Source organism: Canis lupus, chromosome 13, assembly GCF_011100685.1.
Source record: "Canis lupus familiaris isolate Mischka breed German Shepherd chromosome 13, alternate assembly UU_Cfam_GSD_1.0, whole genome shotgun sequence".
Taxonomy (NCBI): domain Eukaryota; kingdom Metazoa; phylum Chordata; class Mammalia; order Carnivora; family Canidae; genus Canis; species Canis lupus.
The window spans coordinates 25,911,495-25,918,033 of NC_049234.1; the positions used below are offsets into that span (position 1 = coordinate 25,911,495).

The following is a 6,539-nucleotide window of genomic DNA, read 5'->3' on the forward strand; positions in this document are numbered from 1 at the left end:
CGGGTCTTGCCCTCTCCGCTTCTCTGGTCCCTGGAGGTGGACACTAGGGAAGCCCAGCCAAGTTCTGTGAAGACACCTCACACCTGTGCCCGTGGGGTCTGTGGGAGAGTTTCTCTGGTATGGACTCAGGGCGGCGATGGATGGATGAGTCATTAGGTGTGCTCATATTTAATTTCACAAGTACTGCCAGATTGTTTTCCAGAATGACTGGACCAGTTTACACTTCCACCGGTGCAGTGTTCAGGGGTTTCTGTTTCCCATGTCCTCCCCAGCACCTGCTATTGTCAGATGTCTCGGAAAGCAACCATTTGGTAGCTTGGGCACGTCAGCACAGCGGATCCGCAGCTCTGTGAAGCTCTTTCCTGCTACAGACTTCACCTTATCACAGCAGCATTCCAAGGGGGAAGAATGTCCAATGGGAAAAGGGGTTCCTTCTTACCGCACCTCTCTTATCTTCTATTAGGGAATAAAATTTCTTCCAGTAATCCCCAGTAGACTTCCCCTCATGTCCCACTGGCCCGATGGGGCCAGGAGTCATCCCTAAGCCACTCCCTGACAGAGACAGCAGGATCGCAGTGGCCTCCACGTGCCTCTTCTGAGTGCCTGAACAGAACTGGGAAGAGGGGCTCCTGGGTGGCTCAGATGGTTAAGTGTCTGGGCTCAGGTCATGATCTCCGGGTCCTGGGATCGAGCTCCGCATCGGGCTCCCGGCTCACTGGGGAGTCTGCTCCTCCCTCTCCCTCTGCCTCTCCCCTGCTTATGCACTCTCTCCCTCTCTGTATCTCTTGGTCTCAAATGAATAAATAAAATCTTAAAAAAAAAAAAAAAAGAACTGGGAATAGCTGAATAAGGAGGGAGAGACGTGGCTGACTGTTGTTCAGCCAGCAGTGGACTCTCCTTCCACACCAGACCTTTAATTTTGCCAATTTTTTGAGTCATGCTGCCTCTTCCATACATTCTGTTCACCCCCACCCCCCAATTCTTTGCAGTTAGCCAATTGCAGAGGATTTCTAAAGCAACGAGTCGACCAGCACATGGCCATTGCCTTGGGGATTTGATTGGTCCAGCTCCTTTTTATTTTTTAAGGATTTATTTATTTATTTATTTATTTATTTATTTATGAGAGAGAGAGAGAGAGAGAGAGGCGGAGACACAGGCAGAGGGAGAAGCAGGCTCCATGCAGGGAGCCCGACGTGGGACTCGATCCCGGGTCTCCAGGATCACACCCCGGGCGGCCAAAGGCAGGTGCCAAACCGCTGAGCCACCCAGGGATCCCCTCAGCTCCTTTTGGAATCTACCGTTCTTCTGGCCAGGCAGTGTCAGACCTCCTGTCCCAGCTGCCCTAATTTAGGTCTCGGTGTGGGCTCCCCAGGGAAGAGGTCACTATGGAGATTCCAGGGCGGAGCACCCAAGTTGCTGCCTCTGCTGTGCTTCCAAGGCACAATGCCAGCTGAGGGCAGGTGGGGAAGAGCACCTGTCAGGGAGCAGTGCTCCTGTAGGCAGCAGCTTCTCATGAGCCACACGCAGACTATAGTAACCCTTGTGGTTCCACCTAACCAAAGAAATTAATCTCTAAGTGATACCTAATGGTACGATTTAGTGAGTACACATTCTGTGTCAGATGACCCAATGAGCACTTTTTTTTTTTCCCAATGAGCACTTTAATCTCACGATCTCACATAGCACTGCAGTCAGACCACCTGTAGCATGCCTGTTCTGACATTGGTTAGCTGTGTGGCCTTCAGCAAGTTACTTCACCTCTCTGTGTCTCCATTTTTGCATTTGTACACGGAGAATAACAATAGTATGTTACAAGCACTCGATGAGTCAAGAAATACACCACGCTGACTTAGAATGACACTGGCTTGGACATATAGTTCACATGTGATAAATATTAGCTGGTGCCTTTGCCATTTCTAAAAGTGAAGAAACATTCAGGCAAAAAGTGAAAAAAAAAAAATAAATAAAAGTGAAGAAACCAGAGGCTCAGAGAGATCAACTTTCCAAATGTCAGACAGCTATGAGTAACAAGGACAGAATTTTTCTTTCTTTCTTTTTTTTTTTTTTTAAGGACACAATTTGACCCGAGTTTCTGACTTAAAAGCTGGCTTTTTATGCATCCAACTATACATCATCCCTAGTAGCTTCATGGTCAAAGGAACATTGCCATTATTCTCCTTATCAGTAGAATATAAAGTTTTAGCCGAAGACGCAGTGATGTTTTTTTTTGTAAAGAAACGGTCTCAAAAGAAAAAAAAAAAAGGAAGAAAAGAAACAATGTCTAACCACCAACCTTAAAGATAGAGTGTAATGATTCCAGCACCTGGTGGATGTGCAGGCCATTGCTGGAAGGTGGCTGGGGAGACAGGGACGCTGGGACATGAAAGAAGCCTGTGCCCTGGGACAGGAAAGGTACATCATTTTATTCCTGGTTCTGCCACAAAACCTTACTGGGCCTCAGTCTCTTCATATTTATTTATTTATTTATTTATTTATTCATTTATTTATGATTTTATTTATTTATTCATGAGAGACACACAGAGAGAGAGAGAGAGGCAGAGACACAGACAGAGGAAGAAGCAGGCTCCACGCAGGGAGCCTGATGTGGGATTTGATCCTGGGACTCCAGGATCACGCCCAGGGCTGAAGGCAGCGCTAAGCTGCTGAGCTACCCAGGGATCCCCTCTTCATCTTTAAATCAGGTTTCTATTATATTTCCTCCCAGTAGGGATTTAGGAAGCAGTTTATAAATTGAGCGTAGTCAGTGCTGCTAATTCCAGAATTAGGATTTGAACATGTCACCTCATATTTTGTCTCTTATCTCAATTCTCACGTACCCACACTCACACAAAATGTTAAGCGTTGTGCCCCCCAACTCCATGTAGTCATGGAAAGTCCCTGGAAACCAGGGCTTTAGAATCTTCTAGAAGAAATTTTTTTTCCTTGCCTGACTAAGCCAAATGACCTGGAAGTCAGGAGCCACTGGGATTTGGGGGAGGGTGGGATAGCTCTAGTGTCTTGTCAGGTCTGGGCAGGGGGGCAAATAAATAAGGTAGCTCTCTGCCACGGGAGATGTACCCTTGCCAGATTTCTCCATGAGAACATTTTCAGGGTATAGGTGTGCTGGGTGCGAGGGACCAAGCACTTGGTCTGAATAAAGGATCATAGGCTCAGGAGTGTGGCTTTTTAAGCAAAAATGATGGCTTCATGGCCTGAATATCCCAGGAGGACTTTTAAGCCTAACCCTGCATAGGAAGAGGCTCAACTCTCTTTTATTTTTATTTATTTTATTCCAATGTCCCTTCCTCTCTTTCCTTCTTTCTTTGTCATCGTCCTTCTCTTCCTACTTCAATTTCCAGTTCCGGGGATCCCTGGGTGGCTCAGCGGTTTAGCGCCTGCCTTCGGCCCAGGGTGTGATCCTGGAGTCCTGGGATCAAGTCCCACGTCGGGCTCCCTGCATGGAGCCTGCTTATCCCTCTTCCTGTGTCTCTGCCTCTCTCTCTCTCTCTATGTCTATCATAAATAAATAAGTAAATCTTTAAAAAAAAAATTTCCAGTTCCCCAGCCGATAGGTTTCCCTTCGGGGGAGTCAGTCTACATCAGAAGAGTCTTACCTGTGATTCCAGATGGTCTACGCGTAACCCACAAAATCCCTGCATGTGTATGACATTTCTTTCCCTGTCGTGTGAGGTTGTTGTGTCTTAGAGCACACGAGCACCGTGATTTAAGCCACAGTCAAGAAGGTGCTTTGTTTCTGACCCGCTTCTCCTGAGTTTCCAGGTCACGATTTCCACTTGCCACTTACTAGCTGTTGCCCTTGTCTCCTCTGCACTGAGGGCCTATTCTTGGACACACGTGATGACATGGGGTTTTGTGATGACACAGCTGTGGATCCCAGGGTGGTCCAGCCCCGTTGGTGGAGAATCCTTCATTTCAGGAGGCCCTGGGCTCTGCCTTGATTTCCCTTTCTGCAGACAGGAAGCAGGATGGTCTCCAGAAATGTGCCTACCACACGTGGCTCTCTGGGGCCCTCTGCTTCTCTCCCAAGGGCAGCTTTTAGATCACATTCTGTTGACTCGGTCACCTGGTGCAGAACCACACACCTGAAAGATGGCCAAAGCCATTGCTCCTCAAATTTGAGCCACACACAGATCTCCAAGGAACCCTTGTTCAGTTGACCTGTGTGGGGCTGAGATCCTGCATGAATGGTGAGCTCCCAGGTGCTGCTGATGCCGCTGGCCCACACAGTGACCCATTTGGAATAGCAGGGAAACACCAAGTCCTCCTTCGACCCCTGTTCAGACCCCATGCAGTACCAGGTACTATCTAGAGCACCACATCGCGTGGACTCCAGCTCTGTCATCACTGGTTAGCTGTTCAGTAGACATTATTGCCTTTCATCTTTCTGACTATCCAGAGCGTATGGGAATATATATATTTTAGGTGAGACAACTGCTCAGAGATGTTAAATAACTCAGCAGAGGTCACACAGCTAAGTGACAGAGAGGAACGACCCAAGTGGTGAAGGTCATCTTCCATCACTGCTGTCCTCCATGAGCCTGTGTCTGGAATGGGATGCGTCTTTGCGTTAAAAAACGGGTTGGATGGTGAGTGTCATTTTCTCTTCTCTCCCTGCCTTTATCTCTGATATTTTACGCCTGGCTTCTTATTTTCAGGAGACTAGAAGACACTTGACAGAGGTAACACTGACCCAGAGAGAATTGAACTTGTGCCCAGTGACTAGAAGACACATGAAGCTGGAAAAAGGAGCCTAGAAGACCGCCATGTTTCCCCCCTAGAGGGGAACGCCCACCCACTCCCACCCCTCGCCCGTAACACATGATACATTTAGCAGCGATTTGGTCACTGCTGAGCTATCTTCATTTAATGTGGTTTTGACAGAATAGTTGGCCTGGAAATTTTATTTTCAATTAAACTTCCTTGTTGAACTGCTTTGGTTTTGAAAGGATTCCATTAGGATGGATAATTATATAGCAGTTGCTTCAAGGAGATATTTGCACTCAATTTCCGCTCGTAGGTGATTCAAATCAAATGCTTTTTCTTTTCCTCCCCAGAGCTGTTTCTGACCATCTTCCCCATACTACAGGCTTCTCATGAGGTATTTTTGGAAATCCAAATCAAAACAGCAATTTTGGCGGAGGCCATTTCTAGCTTAGCAGAGAAGCCGTATGTACCGATAAAAACAGCCAAAGAATTGGTACCTTTAAAAAGCACCAAAATCATCTCCCTTCCTGGGGGCTAAATTTGGGGAACCACAGACTATCCTTTGTGCTATCATATATTTCTTTGTGAACTCTAAAGTCAAAGACATGAAATTCCTTTAAAGTTACCAAAGTTTTGGGGGGTCCGGGTAGCTCAGTCAGTTGAGCGTCTGACTCTTGGTTTTGGCTCAGGGCATGATCTCAGGGTCATGGGATCAAGCCCTGCCTTCAGCTCCACACTCAGCGTGGAGTCTGCTTGGAAAGCTCCCTCTCCCTCTGCCCCTCCCCCCGCTCATGTACTCTCTCTCTTAAATAAAAATAAAGTCTTTTTTAAAAATTTAAAAATTTAAAAAATCAAAGTTTTGTCCAATTGCAAACTATTGTCATCATCCTTTTGTTCAAGATGGCAGGCCTTGACAGAATTTTACCAAGGAATGTTTTGGCCTCTGGATCTCCCATGAAACACAGAAATCCCTTTACTTTCCCACACTGTACTGTTTCCTTCCTTCCCCAGAGCACATGTGACCTACCTGATTATATGACCCAAGCAGACAAACCTTCCTCTCACTCTTTAGCAGTACATGCAAATAGTAGGACGGACACATAGATAAATGAATAAAATCCTATTTTGCTCTTTTTTGAAAAAAAAATCATTTATTACATAACTAGTAAATATTTTCACCTTGAAAAAAAGAAAACTTTCCAAATAAAGCTCAAGTTCTTTTCAACCACTGGGTCCCTATCCTTGTTTCTTCAACTCTACTTGGGTTATTACTTTAGAACCCATCCTTGAAGACCTTTCTAATGTAAGTATGTGCGTGACATAGTAACACACGTGGTACTGTTCTTGGAGACCTTTGATATACCCTGGAGTGCTATCCAGGTCAGCTGCCTTACTCTTTGTAACTACCACCTAGCTTTATTACACTGTGTGGAAATACCTTTTATTTGGATCAAATACATGAATTCTGTATCTGTGTTCGTTCTCCTAGTAGTCCAGGATCCCTTCTCATGCATATGTTGAGAAATTAGCCATGTCCAAGACTATCTTTTGGTAGCTACGATGCATTTCATGAAAATCAGCCAGCTGCCTTGGAGATTATCCCAAACCAGTAGACAGAATCACGTGAAATGCTAAGGATTGCCAGAGGGACTTGAATGCCCTTGTCTGCAGAAGCTAGGGAAGTGCACTGTGTGTGGGGAATTCCACGGGTCTGCATAGTGAGTGATGTTAGACACAGTGTTGGCTCTGTTCATAGCCAGTTGAATTTCCTTGGGCAGGTCATTTCCTCTCTGGGGACCTTTTTTCCTCATCCA

The 6,539-nt window shown here is 46.1% G+C and overlaps 1 long non-coding RNA gene across 2 annotated transcripts in view; it reads left to right on the plus strand.

Annotated features, from left to right (window-relative positions):
* Positions 1-5,950, plus strand: part of LOC102151812 — a 237,951-nt gene extending 232,001 nt beyond the window's left edge. For both annotated transcript variants that reach the window (XR_005368676.1, XR_005368657.1), the window contains one exon: positions 4,677-5,950. This is a non-coding gene — a long non-coding RNA (uncharacterized LOC102151812). The remainder of the gene's footprint in view (positions 1-4,676) is intronic.
* The last annotated feature ends 589 nt before the right edge of the window (positions 5,951-6,539 follow it).